Here is a 23560-nt window from a genome sequence, read left to right as displayed (position 1 = left end):
ACCAGGCCAGTTTTCAGGATATCCACAATGAATATGCATAAGATAGATTTGCATGCACTGCCTCCACTGTATGCACACATCTGTCTCATGCATATTCATTGTGGATAACCTGAAAAATGGCCTGGTTGTGAACCCCAAGGACTGGAATTGGCCACCCCTGAACTAGATACTATTAGCCACTATAGATATCTCTTCACTGTACACTAAAGGGTAGCTATTCAGTGCCGTTTGTCTGATTAAGTTCAGATTTAATTGGACACATGTTGAGATTTTAAAATCTATGCTGGCTGAGTAGTTCACTAGTTAAAATGTTCTGGGGTATAATGGGATGGATTTAAATAACACACACAGCAGAATAATGTGCAGCAAATCAATTAAACTGGACAATAGCACTATGAACAAAACATAAATGCTTTAATAAGTGCACACAACAATAGTGCACAGAAAATTTAAATCAGAAAAAACTAAACACATAATCATACAAAGCCCCAACACGGCCGTGTTTTGCGTCAGGCTGCATTAGGGGGATCGATTCCAAAGGTTCTTAGAACGGATCACTGCTCAAAAGATGGCGAGATCAAACTTCTAACAATGAAACTTAAATTTAAAGAATCCCGAACTAACTCGTACAAATGTGAGCGTGTAAAGGATGAATTAGCCCCTCCGGGGACATCGCAGAAGACTGCAGAGCGCTTCAGACAAAGGACCCAAAGGTCTCAAATGACTGCAAACATTTAGTTCTGCAAATTATGTAGGTACGGGTAGATGACAGACGGTCAAGGAATTTACACTGCATTTAACCCCAGCATGTTGAAGAGCTAGAAAATTGAAGAGGTTTATGAAAAGTGTGAGCGTGATGTCCCTCTGCACATTATTTTGCTGTGATTTATCTAAATGTATGTGTAGTGTAAATTCCTTGACCGCCTGTCATCTACCCGTACCTACATAATTTGCAGAACTATATGTTTGCAGTCATTTGAGACCTTCGGGTCCTTTTTCTGAAGCGCTCTGCAGTCCTCTGTGATGTCGCCAGAGGGACTAATTCATCCTTTACATGCTTTTGGAAAATCTATACCAAAGTTTAAATCCAGGACCCACAAATTCCTCAAAATGTATCCATTATTTTGTTAATGAACTAAATAAATGGTTAACTTTTGCAAGTAGAAAATGATTTTTCTTATAAAGTGAGCAAAGTAATTAATGATATCTCTCTGTCGAAAACTATCTTCTTCCATGCAAGATTTGCACAGCAAGGCATCTTAAGACTAATTAATTGGATATTTTATCACTTAACACATTTTCTTGATATAAAAGAAAAAGCTTAACCAATAAATTGCATTTGCTGTATAAGATTATTTTGTCTCACACTGTGCTTCTGTTATATTTTCAGTACTAACAGAAGGATGTAGACATAAGGGCATGAGATGTATCCCATCTCCAAATTTCAATTAATATTCAGTGTGAAGCACGGAAGGTTGTTTCTTTTCCATTTACTGCCTTTCTAAACTAGAGATATGCACTAGTCTTTCTCTACAGTTTGTGACTTTGACTGCAATCCTCAAGCTCATCAGAAGTTACTTGAATGCAATATTCAATAACCAGGTAGAGGGAATAGCCTAGTGGTTGGAGTAATGTCTACTACCAGAGAAAGCACTGCTCATATCATGTTTTTCATGTATATCAGTCACAGTCACACTAATAGTTCATTCCTCCATTAAATACATCTTGTAGCATTATATGTCATCATTTTGTACCATTAATCCAGATTTCTTTTGTTGACAATACAAATGATTTTTTTTTTTTGTTTTACAATCTAGTTCAATTCAAAGTATGCATATTTTTATTCTACCCCAATCCAAACTTATTGGAGAGTAAGGTAATAAATATTTTAAAGAAATAAATAAGTAAATATTTCGTGCACTGATATACCTTTGGCAAGACATACAGAGGTCAATATTCAAAAGACACTTAGATGGAAGAGTAAACTGTGCGTGCTTTATGCTTTCAGAGTGAACTTTCCAGAAGTGGATAAATGCAGACCCCACTCCTAGCAGGGATTTTTGGGCATCGGGGTGTTGGGGAAAGGGTCTGAGAGGATGCAGCAGGGACCTGATTTAAATTGCCAGGGAGGGGGGAGAGGGAGAATGTGGACCTGACCACTGTAATAGATTATAGTGTGAGAATGTTTGTTGGGGGTGGGACGACGGCCAGCAGGAACGTCAGGACATTTTTTGTAAATAGGAGATGTGGGGTGGGGAGAGGGGTACAAGGCCCAATAGGGCATCTGTGGTTGGGGGGACAGAGGAAATCTGGCCATAGACCCCTTTAGTTCTTTTTTGTTTCAAAGCACTACTTATCCAGATATCTTTTGAAGATATCCGGATAAGTAGCATGTTATCCTGCCACGCAAGACCAGATAACTAAAAACCCTTTAAGTTATCCAGCTAAAGTTAGCCAAATAACTCTTAAGTGACTATATTCAGAGAGACATTTATCCAGCTGAATGCATGGGACAATTTATCAAGCTGTTAGCTGGATAACTTGCCCAATACACAGCCTACTGAATACGGACCACTACATTACCTGCTGTCATAGGTGCCTATTTAGGAGTGAATTTTAAAAAGGGTTATGGAAGTAAAAATGCTTTGTACATGTGTACTTTGAATGTATATATGAGTACATACAATTTTTAAAACAATGTGCATACTCACTTGTTGACGTGAAAAAGTGAGCACACACATTGTGGGCTAGTTTGCAGTACGTTGGGTCATGGTTTAGAGGTTTTTGCATACTTCAGTATTGTATAACAAATGTATGCATTTATGTCATCAAGAATATTTCAACTCTTTTACACCAGCTTTTTAATGGGCTAAATTCAAACCTTCTTTGTTTTTTCAGAGTTGATGTTTGGCATGGCTTCTGGTGGAGAATGGAGAAACAAGAGGCAGCTTGGTAGGAGTAGTGGGAGAGGGTGTGGGATGCTAAATGAGAATTAGTTGACCTTGGCCATTAAGTTTCTTTGTCATGTCATTCATTGACTTTTTTGTCTTTTTTTTTTTCAGTCCTTTTGTCTGACCTTAGGTTTGTTTCCATTGTTTTGTTGCCTTTCTGTGGGTTTCACAGGATTTATGAGTGTGTGTGTCTGGGTGACTAGGGATAGATTGGAGGGTGATAAGGAAGTGAAGTGTATTACTGGGGTTGAGTTGGTGTGGGTGTGTGTGAATGGAGGTGATGGATGGTGGGTGTGTGTATGCCTGGTGGTGATGGGGAGGTAAGTGGTGGTGAAATAAAAGATAGATGAGTAGTACCAACTTGAGGATACTCAGAGAGCTACATTTCTGGTGGGAGAAAGAACAGAAATGGAAGAGGAGGTACCCCTTAGAGAAGATATACATTCTCAGAACACAATTTTTGGATCTGTCAGAGGATCAAGTATTGTGCAAATTCAGGTTCAACAAAGAACACATACAATACCTATGCCCACAATTAAATGAGGGCCTGTACTCTTCCACTCAAGAGACCATGCCATGCCAATACACTCAAGGTCACTGAGGCCCTGTCCACTTTTACCACTGGCGCCTTGCAGTCCTCTTTAGGGGCCTTTGCAAAATAAGCAAGTCAACCTCCTCCATAAGAATAGACCTGTTTGTGGCAGCATTTCTCAGGAAATCATATTAATATACAACCTTCTCGTACAGGAGACAGCAACAACAACAAAATTATCAGCCTCATTCATTAAGCCACAGTATTTTGGATTCACCAAGCCATGGTAAATGACCCAGTACCTTAGTGAATTACCCTGATGCTTAGTGAATCCCATGGTATTTTCCCAGGAGGGAAAATACAGTGGTCCACAGTATTTTCATGCAGGAAAAAATAATATGGCAGAGGAAGGTTCCCCAAGCCATGTGGAATGGCATCCCTTAGATTATGGGGCCACCATTGTTTAAATGGGATCCTCGACCCTGTGTTTGGTCCCCCTCCCCCAAGTAATGTGAAAATCCCTGAAGGTAGGCTTAGAGCCCCTGCCCACTCCTGTTGCCCATACAGATGACTCATAGTTCTAAATAAATAATAAAACACTCTTTAAAGGTACAGGAACACTGCACCCCTACCAGCAACCTTTCTCCTTCATAAGAAATTCTGGCCCCGGGAGGCAAGGATCTCTCTTTTAAGGAAAAAATAGCCCTGATGATTCAGTTGCATTCCCCATTCCCAGGCTCTCCTCCACATAGAAAATCATCCTGCTGTTCTTGTAGACCCTCACTCTATCCCACCCCAAATAGAAAATGGCTGCCACCCCAGCCAGGAGCCTAGGGATGTTCCAGGCCCCACTGGTTCACCAATCACTACATTTCAAGTATGTGGTGGGTCCTAGGGATGTGCAGAGAGACGCCATACGTTGCATTCGAGATTCATATTCGTTGGGGGGCAGATACGTTGCATTCGGCAAGGGGGCCCTGATACGTTCATGGGTTAATTCTTATTTGTTTCCTGACTAAAATTGAATTAACTACAACCCTCCACCCTCCTGACCCCCACAAGACTTGCCAAAAGTCCCTGGTGGTCCAGCGGGGGTCCAGGAGCGACCTCCTGCACTAGAGCAGTCGGCTGCCAGTATTCAAAATGGCGCCGATAGCCTTTGCCCTCACTATGTCACAGGGGCTGACCAATGGCACCGGTAGCCCCTGTGACATAGTGAGGGCAAAGGCTATCGGCGCCATTTTGAATACTAGCAGCCGATGGCCCGAGTGCAGGAGGTCACTCCCGGACCCCCGCTGGACCACCAGGGACTTTTGGCAAGTCTTGGGGGACCCTCCTGACCCCCACAAGACTTGCCAAAAGTTCCTGGTGGTCCAGCGGGGGTCTGGGAGCAACCTCCTGCACTCGGGCCGTCGGCTGCCAGTATTCAAAATGGCACAGATAGCCTCTGCCCTCACTATGTCACAGGGGCTGACCAATGGCACCGGTAGTCCCTGTGACATAGTAAGGTCAAAGGCTATCAGCGCTAGGGGTGTGCATTCGGATTGACCGCATTAGTAAAACGCAACTCATATTTTTTTTTTACTTAAAAAATTGATTCGACATAAACGATCGGATTTCCCACATATCGAACATAGATATGTTCGATATGTGGGAAATCGCGATTGTTGAGCCAAAATAAAAATATAAACCCCCTCACCCTCCTTAATCCCCCCCCCCCGACTTACCACAACTCCCTGGTGATGGAGCGAGGAGTGAGGACGCCATTTCTGCAATCCTTGGCGAGAAGCATGTGACGTCGGCGGCACGTCGAGTGACGCCGGCGTCACGTGATTCCCGGCTCGTTCGGCCCAAAAAGAACTTTTGGCCAGCTTGGGGGGGCCTCCTGACCCCCCCAAGCTGGCCAAAAGTTCTTTTTGGGCCGAACGAGCCGTCCGGCGCGAACGAGCCGGGAATCACGTGGCGCCGCGTCACTCGACGTGCCACCGACGTCACATGCTTCTTGCCAAGGATTGCAGAAATGACGTCCTCACTCCTCGCTCGATCACCAGGGAGTTGTGGTAAGTCTGGGGGGGGGATTAAGGAGGGTGAGGGGGTTTAAATTTTTTTTTTGCACATATGTACATATACCCAACTCATTGGATTTTTTTTATGTCCATATTGGCCGCAAGTGGGACCCCCTTTCGGACATAAAAAATATGAACATAAAATTTTGCTCTGCACATCCCTAATCAGCGCCATTTTGAATACCAGCAGCCAAGGGCGTGAGTGCAGGAGATGGATCCCGGATCCCCCACTGGACCACCAGGGAGTTTTGGTAAGTCTTGGTGGGGGGGAGTCAGGAGGGTGGGGGGTTTGTTTAAATTCGCTCCTTTAGATGACTGAATAATTCGGCAAAGATTCATTGTATTAGTGCAGAATCGCAATACGTTTCGCTTCCCCACGAATACAACGAACATGGCCCTATACGTTGTGGATTACCAATTTGTAGGAAATGAATGCACACCTCTAGTGGGTCCAAAGGGTGTGAGAATCAGAGTCTACTAGATAACAAGGGTGTTTTATTTATGTGGAGGGTACAGGTCAGCTGTTATGCTCAGGCTTGTGAACCCTTGGGCCGACGGGAGGATGGTGTACCTTAGGAGGAAGATCCGTAGGTTCTCCCGTCGGGTGGCAAGGCAGAACAGAAGATGCGACCAGCTGACCCTCGGCACTGGAGACTGAGGCAACTGTGGAAGCAGATGAAGAGTCATGACGTTGAGGAGAAGAATTGAGCCTTCGCCACTGGAAGTCCGCGGTCCCCCCAGGAGGAGTCTGTAGGGACCCGAACTTCTGGGACCTAGGTGGACCTTTGAGAGGTCAAGGAGTCGAGAGTTCAGTGCAAGGGCTAACTGGAGCTTCACCCCTGGAAGCCCGCAGTCCCCCCGGCAGGAGCCCGTAGGGACCCGGGCCACTGGGTCTTAGGTGGGCCCTTGAAGACAATGGTCCAGAAGAAGTCCGAGGTCACATGCCAGAGGGTCGTCGCTTACCAGTCCAAGGTCATATACCAAGGGATCACCACTTGCCAGTCCGAAGTCACTCACCAGGAATCACCGCTTGCCAGGAATCACCGCTAGCCAATCTGAAGTCGCACACCAGGAATCACTGCTAGCCGATCCAAAGTCAGGAACCAGGAACACCAAGACAAGACAGGAACAAGGATCCAAAGTACAGGAACTCACCGAAGCAAGCAGACCTGACTACGTGGGATGTTGCCAAGTCGAGGAATGAGCAGAGGAAGCCTCCTTTTATACTTCCTCTGCTCTGGATCATAGGGAACAGCTGGGTGTAGTTAAAGGGATCAGGTCCCTTTAAATCTGACAAGGAGGCGTGGCCTTGTGCCTAAAGATGGTGGCGGCCATCTTGGATTTCCTCTGTGGAGGAAACACTGCTGGACACCGCGAGGGAGGAGCAGGGACGGCTCCCCACCTGGCGACCATCACTGGGGCCAATGCCGGAGTGACGGGCATAGGATCAGGGGCTGTCGCCGTCGTGGGCATGGTAGGGGACCACGGTTGTGGCCTTCCACGGCCATGGAACACAACATCAGCTTCTGGTCTGCAGGTTATTCATTGCATTTGGGACATCCCATATTATTTCTGTCACTATTTCTCAAGTGAGTTGACCAACTGGAGTATTGATCCTATCATAAGAAACGATTGCTGCATATACCTCTCCTGAATTAGGCAGCTATTGTTAATTATTAGGTTACTGTAGCACTAACTAGTCAGATGTCGTCATTATAGGTGTTCTGGGTCAGCCACTAATGATAATACCTCTTTTCACACCAATTTTATTTTCTCTTCAACAAGTGTGGAAGATACCTAGTGACCTTGTGTGCTAGACATAGCAATTCTTTCAGTGGTCATCCAGGAGTAATAATAGATTTATTTATTTATTTATTTATTTTTAGTTGTTATATACCGATGTTCCTGTATAATATACATATCACACCGGTTTACAAGGAACTCAAACTGACGCCTCAGTGTGCAGATGGCAGATCATTGGCGCTATCTTGTGGTTAATCACTTTGTTCTGGCAGGTGAATGGAAGTGTGAATTGTGCACACCCTTGTTCTAGTCCGTAACATAAGTATTATGCGGTAGGGATCACCTAAAAGCTACCATGTAAATATGATGAGCAAATAATCTCATGGAGCTTAATGATACAAATGCAAATCCTCATGGCATTTCCAATGTTGCCTTTTATGATAGCTATTATTCAGGACTACCATTTTCCCATTCATTATTACTGCATATAGCACATCCTATGTAAAAAATCCCATAGGTTTTGGGATAGAGGCTCAACAGCACATGGCAATATTCAGCACATTCCAGAATGGAGGCAGTCACATAGATTGGTTACAATATGCATTATCCTCTGGCAGATTTTAGAGGAATGATGCTATCTCCATTCTCCGGACCAGTATGCATTTTCAGGTAAGATATTGAGCAAGCACATCAAGAGTTGTTAAAGCTCTAGGCAGCGTCAGTGCATTTTGAGAAATGTGGGTGATTAAGCTGTATTTTTCCTGTACATTTTGGAGTGATGGTGCTATCTCTGGAGTAGTATGCATTTCAAGTAAGATATGGAACAAGAACAGTAAGGTTTCTCAAAGCACCAGTGGTTGCAAGATATGGCTACACCTGGATTGGTGGGGTGCCTATAGTAATGAGGTGTCACTACTGTGGGCTTGTGGTGGGGGGTTGACCATGACCCGGAGTGCACGGCATCTGCAATTCTTGAAAGCTGGTTGGGTAGAGATTATCAAGTAACATGGTATTCCTGCTCCTATGTTGCATTAGTGGGTGACAGCGAGATGAGTTGACTGTCAAGTCTTCAGCTTTGATAGCCAAGATTGGCCTGCGTATCACCCAAAATTGTGTTAGCTTGCTTAATGAGTAACACCTGCTCTTTTATAAAGCAGGACTTAAGCGCACTGCTGAGAACTTCTCGGTAATCAGGATCAAGCACAGGATAACCTGAGGATCAAGGCTTTTATGGCCCTGTTTCCCCCGACAGCACTACATTGCTGTAGCATGATGCTATAGAGCCCTTATGAAATTGGAACATGGCTTCGACAGCCCTGTGTCCACAACAGTGCTTCATTACAGTAGCAGGATCCTATGGAGCATTTAATGAAGTGAAATTCCATAGGTGAGGCGTAGTCACCCCTGGGGATTGAGAATATTTAGTAATTGATGTTTTGTAAATTAAATGAATGTGAGTAATTTTTTTGTAATTTAATTGTTGTATGCAGTGACCTATGCTTTGACCATATCCATCCAATAAAAATCTTCTTTTGAATAATGGACCGACAGTTTCTTACAAATATGACAGCATGGTACAAGGGTAGGGTTAATTATAAGATAGGCAAGAGGAGGCAGTTGCACCTGAGGTGGTTATGGACATTATCAATTTTAAATGGTGGGCAACAGTGCCAGCAGGCGACTTTTATGTTTCATAAATGTCCATGGTGCCCCAGATTGGTACTGATGAATTGGTACAGTCCTTTATCATCAGGGGAATCTATTGTGCATATGTTTTAAGCTTAAAATTAAAGTTGATAGACAAATGGACTACAGTCCGAAAGATTTATATTGATCCTGTTTGGGTTTTCCTTGGCAAAACATGTACCATCCAGGCAGCACAAGTAAACAATGTAGCAAAATGTATAGTGAGACATTTTTATTAAGGTTTTAAAATCATTTTAGGAAATTTCAAAGTAACCAAAATTACCCTGAAAGACTACAGAGCTGATGCAGGGGAAGGAGTGTTTTAACTTAAAATCTCTTCATAGGATTCTCAGCCAAGCTCAGAACTATTTTTGTACATGACATCAGCAAGATAGGGATATCAGTAGAAAAGAAATGCAGGTGACAGTTTTAGAACTTTGACAGAGCAACACTGGGATTTCCATCTGATCAGAAGTGCTGCTCCTGAACTCTGTTCAAAGGCCCAAAAATGTAAAAAAATCACTTTGGAAAGGAAGAACAGTGGGAAACACATAGATAGAAAGTGTATGCTGAGTGAAAGAGTTTATTTTAGCCTTAATATTCCAATCAAGGAAAGAAGTGTTCAGGCTAGTGTGAAGATAACATTTTTCTGTGCCACGGGTATTTTCACAGCTTTGTCAGGTAAGCGTGCAAGCCTGAAACAATTGACTGGTGACATCCAGAGGAAACGGGAGTACTAACTCCACTGGAAATCAGCAAGCAAATATAGAATGAAAGAGAGCCTACCCTACCTATATTGACAAGTGAGGTAAAAAAATTTGTGATAACTGTTGCCCTCTTGTGTGCACTTACTCAAGATGGAATCTCACTCTCCTAATGTATTGGAAATGCCAAATAAAAATGATGGCATCATAGCAGTTTGTGCTAGAGAGGAATCCGTCCTAATCAAAGGGCAGAAATGGAAAAAGTGGATCTAGATCAAAGTCAGAAAAGAAGAGCAGCTAAGAAAAAGAAAGTGGAATGTGGAAAAAAAAAAGATAGAACCTAAAACCATTAAATATAAAATATCTGATTTTGAGCATGATAATGCATACTTTTTGAAAATCAATCCCTATGCGTGTAAGTCTAAACTCTATTGCGACTCCACCACCGGAATACCTCTTGCCATTTTGTGTAAAAGTACACATGAAATGGGTTACAGGCATGCTTTTATTTTTTCTATTGATTTTATTTAAAATGTTTATAGCCCACACTACTCATAAGTTTCAAGGTGGGGAAAAACTTCACATACATTAAAAAATCATGCTCACATGAACTGAACCCAGAACTATTTTCATATAGGCATTTACATGCACAAAACCGGGTTTTATATATGTGCAAATAACTTTGAAAATTCAGCCCTCCATGTCTCCAAAAAAGTTAACGCTCAGTCTGAGGCAGATGTTAACTTTTTGATTTTATTGAGTTAATAGTAAATATCAAGTGAACGTCAGCATTACCACACTATTTAAGGTACGTCTAATGAAGACTCATTTGCATATGAGTATTTCTCATTTTCATTCATGCTGGCGCAATTATTGGCAATGTGTTGGAGGACCTTATAAAAATGCTTACTAAACTCTCATTGCTCAGCACACTATTTTTAGCATGTGGAAATTCACTCTAACTGCACAGCCCTTTGTGTGTTTTATGGAGTTTTAAGACTCATAATTGATTATTTTAAGCATGTAAATGACAATTAACTAAGAAGTGAATACCATAAATTTGGTAAACAAAACAAATAATGTAGCTAACTTAACAATAAGCCATATTATCCTTTGTATTGCAAAATGAATAATTGCACCAGAGAGATTTTGGTTAATAATCAATCATGCATTGCAGGGATAAAGCTATTTAGCTCAGATCATCTGTTAGTTTTGACTTATTCCCATTGTTGATGCATTTTAGCAAGTCAGATCAACAGGCTTATTGATCCTTTTCTCAATGGATGAAAAATCCCCAGCAGTCATAATTAAAGTAAGAGACCACCTGCATGTAATGAGGTTCAAGAGCTTATTCTATCTTGTTTAATCTGCAAAACAATAATGGAAAGACACAGGAAGAGAGCATTGAGGGTAGGAAATATACAGAAAAATGGAGAAACAGCGAAAGAGAAAGATTTTTCATTCAGAAGATGAGAATGTGATCCATGAAGTGTCTCTTCAAATATAGTTATCACATTTTTCATAATTCACTATTATAGAAAGGAACTGATACTGCTACTTATATTGAGTTCATTATAAAGTTAACAATAGCAATGTTTAATAGAGATGTGAATCGTGTCCTCGATCGTCTTAACGATCGATTTCGGCTGGGAGGGGGAGGGAATCGTATCGTCGCCGTTTGGGTGTTTAGATTATCGTGAAAAATCGTTAAAATCGTGAACACAAACTAAAACCCCCTAAAACCCACCCCGACCCTTTAAATTAAATCCCCCACCAAATGCCTTAAATTACCCGGGGGTCCAGCGGCACACTAAAACCCCCTAAAACCCACCCCCGGCACACTAAAACCCACCCCGACCCTTTAAATTAAATCCCCACCCCAAATGCCTTAAATTACCTGGGGGTCCGTAGCGGCGGTCCGTAGCTTAAATTACCCCCGGGTCCGTAGCTAAATCGGGGAAAGGGGTAGAGCAGGAAATCCGGCACAGTAAATCGTGGTGTCTTCAGCCGGTGCCATTTTGCAAAATGGCCGCCGCAAAATGGCGGCGGCCATAGACCAATACGATTCGACGCAGGAGGTCGTTCCGGACCCCCGCTGGACTTTTGGCAAGTCTTGTGGGGGTCAGGAGGCCCCTCCAAGCTGGCCAAAAGTTCCTGGGGGTCCAGCGGGGGCCCCTGGAGCGATCTCCTGCCGCGAATCGTTTCCGTACGGAAAATGGCGCTGGCAGGAGATCGACTGCAGGAGGTCATTCAGCGGTGGTCTGGAACCCTCGCTGAACGACCTCCTGCAGTCGATCTCCTGCCGGCGCCATTTTTCGTACGGAAACGATTCACGGCAGGAGATCGCTCCAGGGGCCCCCGCTGGACCCCCAGGAACTTTTGGCCAGCTTGGGGGGGCCTCCTGACCCCCACAAGACTTGCCAAAAGTCAAGCGGGGGTCCGGAACGACCTCCTGCGTCGAATCGTATTGGTCTATGGCCGCCGCCATTTTGCGGCGGCCATTTTGCAAAATGGCACCGGCTGAAGGCACCACGATTTACTGTGCCGGATTTCCTGCTCTCCCCCTTCCCCCGATTTAGCTACGGACCCGGGGGTAATTTAAGCTACGGACCGCCGCTACGGACCACCAGGTAATTTAAGGCATTTGGGGTGGGGGATTTAATTTAAAGGGTCGGGGTGGGTTTTAGGGGGTTTTAGTGTGCCGGGGGTGGGTTTTAGGGTGTTTTAGTGTGCTGCTGGACTCCCGGGTAATTTAAGGCATTGGGGGGGGGGTTCGGGAGGGTGGGGGATTTAATTTAAAGGGTCGGGGGTAGGTTTTAGGGGGTTTTAGTGTGCCGGTTTTCCTGCCCTCCGTCTTCCCCCGATTTACGATTTTTTGACGATAAATCGGGGGAATTGGTATTGTATCGTGGCCCTAACGATTTTTGACGATTTAAAATATATCGGACAATATTTTAAATCATCAAAAAACGATTCACATCCCTAATGTTTAAATGTTTCTTGTTAAGACATCTGATGTTGATAAGTGGTCCAATGTTGTATCATTTCAGATTTTATAGTATAATATAGTACAGGACTAGTGTATGAATACAAGTAGAGTATGTTGAATAAATTTGAACTCTGTTTTGCAAGAATACAAAGGAAAGATTTTTCAATCTATAAAAAAGACCATGCTGAGAGGATATAATTATGTTGTGGTCCACATTCAAAGCAATGGCCAGCTAAGTTTGGACTTAAACAGATAAATCACAAAATTTGAATTTCCTGCCACTCCGACTGCTGATGATTTAGATATAACTTACCCAGATTAATTGGAGGTGTTCCATGGACATTCTGGGACATGGCTAAGTTATCTGAAAAACACTGATATTCAGCATTACCTGGCTAAGTTATACTGGTGAGTCTGATCATTTTTAGAAGAGAAGTCCTTAAATTATATATGGATAACTTTATTTGGATAACTTGAACATTAACTGGCCTTGCTCAGTGGAATGCATAATCAGCTGCATTCTTTAGAATATGTCACTAAAGGTTATTCAGGTAACTTTACATGGAGAATGTACTAGGGGTGTGCATTCGTATTGAACATAAATGTAAAACACTACTTTTTTTTTTTAACTTAAAAAAGTGATAAGACATAAACGATCGGATTTCCAACTTATTCAACATAGCTATGTTGAATAAGTTGGAAATCGCGATTGTTGATCCAAAATAAAAATTTAAACCCCTCACCTTCCTTAATCCCCCCCCAAAGACTTACCACAACTCCCTGGTGATCCAGCGAGGAGTGAGGACGCCATTTCTGAAAGCCTTTCCGAGGAGCACGTGACGTCGGCGCCACGTCCGAGTGACGCGGCGTCACGTGATTCCCCGCGGGTTCGCGCCGGAACGCTCGTTTGGCCCAAAAGTTCCTTTTGGGCCGAACGAGGGTGCCGGAGGGAACTCGCGGGGAATCACGTGACACCGCGTCACGCCAACGTCACGTGATTCCCCGCGGGGTCGCTTCCGGGATCCTCGTTCGGCCCAAAAGGAACTTTTGGCCAGCTTGGGGGGGCCTCCTGACACCCCCAAGCTGGCCAAAAGTTCCTTTTGGGCCGAACGAGGATCCCGGAAGCGACCCCGCGGGGAATCACGTGACGTCGGCGCCACGTCGCAGTGACGCGGCATCACGTGATTCCCCGCGAGTTCCCTCCGGCACCCTCGTTCGGCCCAAAAGGAACTTTTGGCCAGCTTGGGGGTGTCAGGAGGCCCCCTCAAGCTGGCCAAAAGTTCCTTTTGGGCCGAACTAGCGTTCCAGCACGAACCCGCGGGGAATCACGTGACGCCGCATCACTCCGACGTGTCGCCGACGTCACGTGCTCCTTGCAAAGTTGGTCAGAAATGACGTCCTGACCCCGCTGGACCACCAGGGAGTTGTGGTAAGTCTTGGGGGGGGGGGGGATTAAGGAGGGTGAGGGGTTTAAATTTTTATTTGCACATATGGACATATACTCAACTCATTGAATTCTGTTTATGTCCATATTGACCGCAAATGGGACCCCCTTTGGACATATGGACATATGAACCTAAACTTTTGCACTGCACATCCCTAGAATGTACCCACTCGCCAGCTCTCTGAAAATGGACCTCATTGTGAATAAAATGGTGACAAAAATGTGGCTTACCATCAAATTTCAGTAGACTGAAGAGAATGTAAGCTAGCTAGACATTTTCCTACCTTTGTCCCCAAACCTTCAGGAGGAGAGAAAAAAGATAAGATGCAATTGCATCTTTGTACAATAAAGCAGATCTATTGGGGGTTGGAATTAGCAGAGTATAGCAAGAAAACACAGATGAATCAGGGCCACTCTAAAAGAATAAGAGAGCATTTGAAAGTGACAATGACCACAACAGAACTGAATCCTGACTGTGACAGTCAGTCAAATGTCAAGCGAGTCCAAGATTAGATCAAAGCTGTTATATCAGAATAAGTGAGCACAGAGTAGTTTACAAAGATTGGAATAGAACACAGAAAAGCCAGAAAGATGGATTCAGACTTCCCAGTCTTCTTTTTCAAGAGGTCCCTGCTTAGTGATGTTAGCACTGACAATTTCCATTAGAAGTTTGCTTGAAATCTGTAATCCAGAAATCACAATGACTTTTTTTTAGTAGCATCTCATGGGGAAATGAAGGACTAGAGAAAGCTTTTAGTAATGAAATATTTAATTAGTGACTTTCAAGTAGGCTCAAATCAGCTGTGTTATTTAGTCACTAATCAATTTTTTTAAATTCCCCAACAAATTTAAATCTCTGCAAGCTTGACTAAATAGTATATTGTTGCAGTTGGATACTGCTGGAGAGATAGTGGACCCTTGGGCCGGCCTACCTAGGGAGACAGGTTAGGCCGGAGGGTGGAGACACAAGCTGGAGGGGTTCACCCATGAACCAGGGACACCCGGGAGGAGCCCGTAGGGTCCCGGGTCCTTGGGACTTGGAACTGACACAGAAAGTCCAGAGGCTGAGATGAGTGTAGACAGGGACCAGAGCAAGCAGAAAGGATAGGAAGTCCAAAGTACCCGGAAGGCAGGGAACCGGCTGCACAGGGCCGAGGGCCGGCTGAAGGCAGGGCAGCGGGCGGCTGTGGAGTCTGTAGCAACCGGAGACAGTGGCAGGCAGCGGGTGAAGCGGAGTCAGAAGCAAACCGGAATCTGAAGCAGGCTGTAGGCTGAAGCGGAGTCGGAAGCAGGCCGGAGTCAGAGGCTGGCTGCAGGCTGAAGCGGAGTCAGAAGCAAACTGGAGTCGGAGGCAGGCTGCAGGCTGAAGCGGAGTCAGAGGCAAACCGGAGTCGGAGGCAGGCAGCAGGCTGAAGCGGAAGTCAGAAGCAAACCGGAGTCAGAGGCAGGCTGCAGGCTGAAGCGGAGTCAGAGGCAAACCGGAGTCGGAGGCAGGCAGCGGGCTGAAGCGGAGTCAGAAGCAAACCGGAGTCAGAAGCAGGCAACGTGGAGATCACCAGGAACGCAACTAAGAACAACTACGGAGTTGTGAACCTCGTTGCAAGGCGATGAGAGAGAGTTTGAGCGCCGGTTATATCGGGACTTGGGCGTGACGTCAGCAGCACGGGCGGGGCCAGGCTTCCGGGAGCTGGGCGCTCAAGACGGACGTCCTCGCGCACGCGCGAGACTGAAGGGAAGCAGGCACGTAATGGCGGCCGCCACGTGAAGTGAGAGAAGCCCCCGGGGCCGGAGCAAGCGGAATGCGGTGATCCCTGAAGCGGAGGTAGGTGGGCCTGGGCCCTAACAGAAGGGAAGCGGTCAGGACCGCAACATATATTGATAAGACTGGGTACAGTTTGCATCCTGTTAAACAGTTTCCTTGCAGATACAGTAGCACCCCTTTCTACTTTTGCTTAGGAAGAAACCTGTGAAGTAAGAAAAATTGTAGAAGTGCTGCATGAATTAAAAGTAGGAGAGAAAGTTATCACCACAAAACTTTCCAAGAGAGAAAACACCATGTAAGACTGCTGCTGAGGTGATTTCTTAGCTACAATGCAACTTGGTGGATGATAACTAAAGATAAATACATGAGGGCCATTTTTTTTAAGCAATTTCCTTAGGTAAAACAGTGCTTTCCCTGAAGAAATGGGCTTTTAGAGAATTGCCCCTCCTTTGCACTTAGACAGGCTAATCCATGACCAGTGAATTATGTACCTCTACCAGCAGATAGAAGCAGAGTAAAGCTGACATCATGGTTATATATAGCCCTGTGCTGACACAGCCTGCCAGTATTCTCCATCTCCAGCAGATGGTTGACATGGATATCCCTACTGAGGATTGCTAGTCCATTTATTTTATAATACCCTAAAATGAGGGTTCCTTTCATCCCATTCTAGACCTCAAAGGAGTCAATCAACATTTGCGAGTGAATCACTTTCACATGGAAACCTTGTGGTCAGTTATAATGTTGGTGCAGTCAGGGGAGTTCTTGACATTTCTGGACTTGTCAGAGGCTTATCCACATATCCCTATCTGGCTGTAACATCAATGGTTCCTGCAGTTTATCATTTTGAATGAGCTTTATCAGCTTTGGACTTTACCTTTCAGTTTGGCCATAGCTCCCAAGACCTTCTCAAAGGTCATGGTGGTGGTAGCAGTGTCATTGTGCAGGGAAGCATTCTGGTTCATTCATATCTAGATGATTGGTTGATCCGGGCCAGGAGTATGGAAGAAATTATTTTCTCTTCTCGCCAGATGGTCTCCTTGATTCAAGAATTAGGCTGGGTGGTGAACCTGGGCAAGAGCAACCTACAGCCATCTCAGATGTTGGAATATTTCATGTTTGGTTCAACACAAACAGTGTTTCTGCTGGAGGATTATGTTCAGAGATTGATGGCACAGGTGCGAAGACTGAGAATGACAATTCAACCAACTGTGTGGTCTTACCTTCAAGTTCTCAGTTTGATGGCTGCCACCCAGGAGGTGGTTCTCTGGGAAAGGGTGCTTATGCACCCCTTCAGTCCACACTACTTTTGCGGTGGAGTCCACATTCTCAGAACTACTCAGTGAGGCTTCACTTACCGATGGAAGTCAGTGTCCATCTGCAGTGTGGTTGCAGGAGGAACATCTGAGAAAAGGAGTTTCCTTGCAGATGCCAGAGTGGATGGTACTTATTATAGAGGCAAGCCTCCAGGGGTGGGGAGATCACTGTCAGGAATTGGTAACACAGGAGTGCTGGAGTGATGAGGAGTCTCAATGGTGCATCAGCCACTTGGAAGTGTAGGTGGTTCAGCTGGTGTGCTTGTGGTTCTTTGGCTGGTTGCAAGGTCAATCAGTCTGAGTCATGTCCAACAACACAATGACCATGGCTTATATCAATCACCAGGGAGGAACCAAGAGCCAACAATTGTCACAGGAGAAAGATGAGCTCATGAAGGGGTAGAAGTACATCTTCTAGACAGGGCTTGTACATTAGTGATTAAGAAATTTTAAGAAATACAAATATAAATATCTGCCTCTCATATAGCAGGAAAGGCAACATAAGAGTCAATTTCATCATCATACAGAGTCTTATCCAAGAGAATGGGAGGGGTGAAGCCTAGCCTTCCAACTCATAATGGAGCATTGGGGTCACCTGTATCTGGATTTGCTGGTGACTTTGGTCAATGCAAAGGTTCCTCGATTATTCAGTATCTGGAGAGATCTGATGGCCCTCAGCATCAAGGTGCTCATTCAGGAGTGGCCAAGGGACAGTTTTCTATATGCCTTTGCACCATGGCCATTACTAAGTGGGAAGGCATATAGCATAGTGCTTCTAGTGGCTCTGGATTGGCCCAGAAGGCCACGGTATGCCAATCTGCAGAGGCTCTTGGAGAGCGCTCCTCTGAGTCTGCCAGCCCACAGGGATTTGTTATGGCAAGGGTCCGTGATTCATGAAGATCCGACTCAATTTTGTTTTATAGGGATGTGCATTTGTTTTGAACGAATGGGCAATCCGCAACGTATAGGTCCCTATTTGTTGCATTTCTGGGGTTCCGAAATGTATGGCAAACCCCCACGAATGCAACGTATCATAACGAATAAACCCCCCATACTCCTGACCCCCCCAAGATTTGCCAAAAGTCCCTGGTGGTCCAGTGGGGCTCCTTCAGCGATCTCTTGCACTCGGGCCGTCAGCTGCCAGCATTCAAAATGGCACTGATATCCTTTGCCCTTACTATGTCATAGGGGCTACTGGTGCCATTGGTCGGCCCCTGTCACATGGTAGGAGCACAAGATGGTGCCGGCCATCCATAGCTTATATTAGAGTTTGGAGAGTGTTTTAGGCTTGGTGTGAGGAGCGCAGAGCTCAACCTCATTCAGCACAAATCCCATTAATTTTGGAGTTTTTGCAGGATGGTGTGCTTAAGGGTTTGGCTCTTAATTCCTTGAAAGTGCAGGTGGCAGCTCTTATCTCTTTTAGAGGCTGAGTAAATCGTAGATCCTTGTCAGCCCATCCAGATGTTTCACGGTTTTTAAAGGAAGTGAAGCATCTTCGGTGATCCTTATGGTTGCCGGTGCCCTTGTGGAACCTCAATCTGGTTCTGGATTTTTTAGTGGGTTCTACCTTTTGGCCACTCAGTATCCTTGAGGATACTTACCTTGAATATGATTTTTCTGGTGGCAATCTTTTCAGCACATTGGGTGTCCAAATTGCAGGCTCTTTCATGCTGCAAATCATACTTGCATGTGACTCCGGGGGTGGTACAGCTTTGGACTGTTCTGACCTTTTTACCAAATTAGTCTCAGAATCTCTCTTGAATCAATCTATTTCCCTGCCAACGCTGGTCAGGGTTACAGATAAAAAGGAGTATCGTCTCTTGTGGGTGTTAGATGTCAAACGGCATCTGATATAGTACTTAGATGTTACTAGACCTTTTAGGAAGTCTGACCAGCTGTTTGTGGTCCATGTTGGAGATAAACAAGGTGAGCTGGCTACACAGGCAATGATTGAATGCTGGATTAAGGAGGTTATCATGGTCATGTATGTAGATAATGAGATGGCTTTGTCTAAACAGGTTAAGGTGCATTCCACCAGGGCTCAGGCAGGGTCTTGGGTGGAGCTATGTTTGGTGTCTCCACTCAAGATTTGCAGAGAGAAATATGGCCCTCCTTTCATACCTTTTCCAGGCATTATCACCTGGATGTTTAGGCTAGGGAGGATGCAACCTTTGCTTGTATGGTTTTTGTGACGTGGTCGGCGAGTCATTGGGGGCCGTGTTGGGGGGGGGCGTGGCGCGGTCGGTGCATCATCCGGGGGTGGTGCCGCGGGCGTGGTTTCGGCCTGGGGGGCATTCCAGGGATGTGGCCACGGCCTCCAGACCAGCCCCTGGACCGGAACATGGAGCACGGCAGCCGGCCCGGCACGCGCAAAGTTACGCCTCCTTCGAGCAGGCGTAACGTTTGTGATAGAGGTGGGGGGGGGCTTTAGATAGGGCCGGGGGGGTGGGTTAGGTAGGAGAAGGGAGGGGAAGGTGGGGAGAGGGCGAAGGAAAGTTCTCTCCGAGGCTGCTCCGATTTCGGAGCGGCCTCGGAGGGAATGGAGGCAGGCTGCGCAGCTCGGCTCATGCAGGCTGCTGATTTTGGGCAGCCTTGCGCGCGCCAACCCCGGATTTTAATGGATACATGCGGCTACGTGTGTATCTATTGAAATCCCGCGTACTCTTGTTCACGCCTTGTGTGCGAACAAAAGTACGCGTGTGCGCAGATTTATAAAATCTGCCCCACACTCTATTTCTTTATTTCTTTTCTTTTTCTGTGCCACCTATCATAAATCTAGGTGGTTTACAAATTTTACATACATAAAATTTTAAAATAAAATACAATACCAATACAAAATAGTATAAAACATACAACATGAATAAGTGATTCTTGGCCTTCCCCTTTAAACCCTCTCGCTGCTTAACTCTTCAGCCCTGTATCTTTATCTTTAGATATTATAGACCTCCTTAAAAAGTCAAGTTTCTAGCATTTTTGTAAATAGCTTATGCACTCTCATTAGCCATAACTCTTCCAACAATGAATTCCAGAGTACTGGTCCTGCCACTGTAATTGCTTGTTCACGCACCATGTTCAAGCTAGCTTCCTTCACTGAGGCGGTCACTAAAAGCCCTTTATTCACAGACCGTAATTCCCTTTGCGGCACATATCACTAGAGAGACCCATAATCTGGAACACAATGCCTCCAGAGATCAGACTACAAAGTGATCTCAAGACATTCAAGAAAAACCTAAAAACATGGCTTTTTAAACAAGCATTTTACAAAGAGACAGGAGAATAGAGAGAAATATTTCAGGAAAAGACAGAAAGGCACCGACATACAGTCCTTAGGACTATACAGTAGATTAGTCTATGCACTCCACACCACAATAAACCATAACTATAATACTATGTGTAATAAAACTACCGGTGTAAGTACCTTGGTACAATTGGTCATGAACTACTTCGCTAAATGACTATGTCTAATGATATATTGTAACCGAACCTTTGACGGCACCTGTTAGAATGTACTATTGTACACTTTTACCTACATTAAATATGTGCCTACATGTAAACCGTTGCGATGGTATTTAACTTAGCAACGGTATAGAAAAGTTTGTAAATAAATAAAGAAATAAAATAAATAATCTGGATCTCAACCATCTATTTTCCAATTTATAGAGTACCTTATGTATTATTACTAACATTTTAAAATGGTTTCTACAAGATATTGGCAGCCAATGAAGGTCCTTAAGTACAGGCATAATATGTTCATACTTCCCCACTCCACATAGTGCTCTAGCTGTGGAATTTTGTAACAACTGTTCTGATTTAATCTTTTTTTTTTTTGGTAACCCTAGAAGAAGTGAGTTACAATAGTCAATATTATTTAGTACCATCATTTGCATAACTAACCATAAATCATCAAAACCCAAATATGGCTTTAATCGACGCAATATACACGATTTGAATTATCCAATTTTCACCAGCTTACATACATGATTTTTCATAGGTAATTCACAATCCAACTGGACTCCCAAGTTATGTACAACTGACAATAGTGCAAGAATATTTCCTTCAAATGACATCTTCGACACACTGGCATCATCTAAACACTTTTTTGCCAACAAGATAATTTCGGTCTTACTGGTGTTCAATGTTATCCGACTATGAGTTAACCATATTTTTATTGATGACAAATATGTCAACATCTAAATTGCTTCCTTAGAAGAATCCTTAATTGAAAACTAAAATTGAATATTGCCTCTCTCTCTTTTTATTATACACACACACACACACACACACACACACACATCCCAACCTTTCTCTCTTTCTCCCCCTCAGACAACCACCCACTGTCTCTTTCTTCTCCTCTTACACACACACATATCACACACACTCTCTCATACACACCACATCACCCTCTCTCTTTTCCTTCCCCACACACAAACCAATTTATCTCCCTTTCTTTCACCTTATATACACACCCACAACTCTTTCTCTCACATGCCCACATGCCCACCCACTCTCTCTTCCTCACACACACACACACATACACACAGTCTCTCACACCCAGATCCACTTTTTCTCTCCCAATACACACACAGTGTCTCTCTCACAAACAGGCTCAAACACACACTCACTCTCCTTCACAAACAGACACACACATATACACACATATATACACACATACTCAGGGCTTTCCTTTCTCTTCTGGGTATCTTCTTCAGCTTAAAGTAGAATGGGGTCCACTGGCAACCACAAGGTCTTCTCTCTCTCTTCCTCAGCCACTGTGGAATGAGCTCCATGGTGGTCTGCCAGGACTCTTTCTCTTCAGCTGGAAGTGGGATAGGGTTCACTAGTGACTGCCGAGTTCTCTCTCTTCCTCTTTGGCTACCATAGGATGGGTTCCGCAACAGTCTGTCAGGAGTCTTTCTCTCTTCAACCATGAGTGGGATGAGGTCAGCTGGTGATCATTAGGCCCCTTCTCTCTCTCTTTTTTGGCTGACATGGGATGGGCTCTGTGATGGCCTGCCAGGTCCTTTTACTTTGCAGGAGGCAATGCCACCCACAAACTCCACCCATGGTCCAGGTGTGGGTGACAGCAGAAATCACATTCAAGCAACATCATCCCATGTTGTCATTGGACCAGTCTCACTGTAGGAGCTGCAAGGTTGGCCATGTGGCAGCAAGAGATGATGTTTGCTTGGCATGACTCCTGTTGCTGGCTGTTGGGGGAGGGAAATGGATTTAAGGAGGAGGGCAACCACTGATTCTCAGCATTGGATCAGGAAAGGGTTTGGTCTATTTCTGCCTGATCAGATGTAGAAAACTAGGATGGCAAGACATTTTTGGGGGATGGCACTTGACAACTCTTGCCACTTCGCAGTGACATCTATAGCTGTTGGTACTGTCTACATTATTTGTGTGGTCCTTGGTACATTTTGCAATAGCTTGTAAGTAAATGACCATGTTTTACTCCGTGCACTGAAAACTGACTGCTGGCATACTTCTTTCATCATCTTTATTGCTTCTTTAATCCTGAGAAAAGAAAGGTTCACTGACAGCTGGTACCACTTGTATATGTATATTTCTCCTTCTTTATTGCTTGCCCTCAATGACCATTGTGCTGCAACCAAAAATAACTAAAGAAGTTGAACACAACCTTTTTTTTCTTTAGGCTAAGTCTATGCTTGTGCTTTATATATAGTATTAGTCCTGTGTATTTGAAATGAGTCCTTCCAAAATGGGTGCAGATTAAGTTGTTTTATGAAGCGAGACAAGGGGAGTGGAGGAGTAGCCTAGTGGTTAGAGCAGTAGGCTACAAACAAGGAGACCAGCGTTTGGGTCCTGCTATTGCTCCTTGTGACCTTGGGCGTTAATTTACCCTCCATTGTCTCAGGTATAAACTTAGGACCAGATTTTAGTAGGTACACGTGGGCGTAGATTTGTGCATACACAAATCTACACCCAATTTTATAACATTAGTGTGCAGCCGCGTGCATGTTATAAAATCCGGGCTCAGCGCGCGCAAGGGGGTCCACACTTGTGCACCTTGCGCGCGCCGAGCCCTAGGGGAGCCCCTATGGCTTTCCCCGTTCCCTCTGCTCCCCTACCTAACCCGCCCCCCAGCCCTATGTAAACCCCCCCGACCTTTATTGAATAAGTTGCGTCTGCCTCCGGGCAGGCATAGGTTGCGCGCGCCAGCACTCGGCTGGCGCGCGATCCCCTGGCACGGCCTCTGTGCCGTGGCCTCAGTCCTGCCCCTGCCCCGCCCCAGACCGCCCCACCCCTTTTTTCAAGTCCTGGGACATACGCACTTCCCGGGGCTTGCGCACGTCACCGGGCCTATGTAAAATACGCTCGGTGCACGGAGGAGCGGGTTTTC

This window comes from Rhinatrema bivittatum, chromosome 5, assembly GCF_901001135.1.
Source record: "Rhinatrema bivittatum chromosome 5, aRhiBiv1.1, whole genome shotgun sequence".
Taxonomy (NCBI): Eukaryota; Metazoa; Chordata; class Amphibia; order Gymnophiona; family Rhinatrematidae; genus Rhinatrema; species Rhinatrema bivittatum.
The sequence above is the reverse complement of the archived record's forward strand: the minus strand, read 5'-3'. Positions refer to the sequence as shown.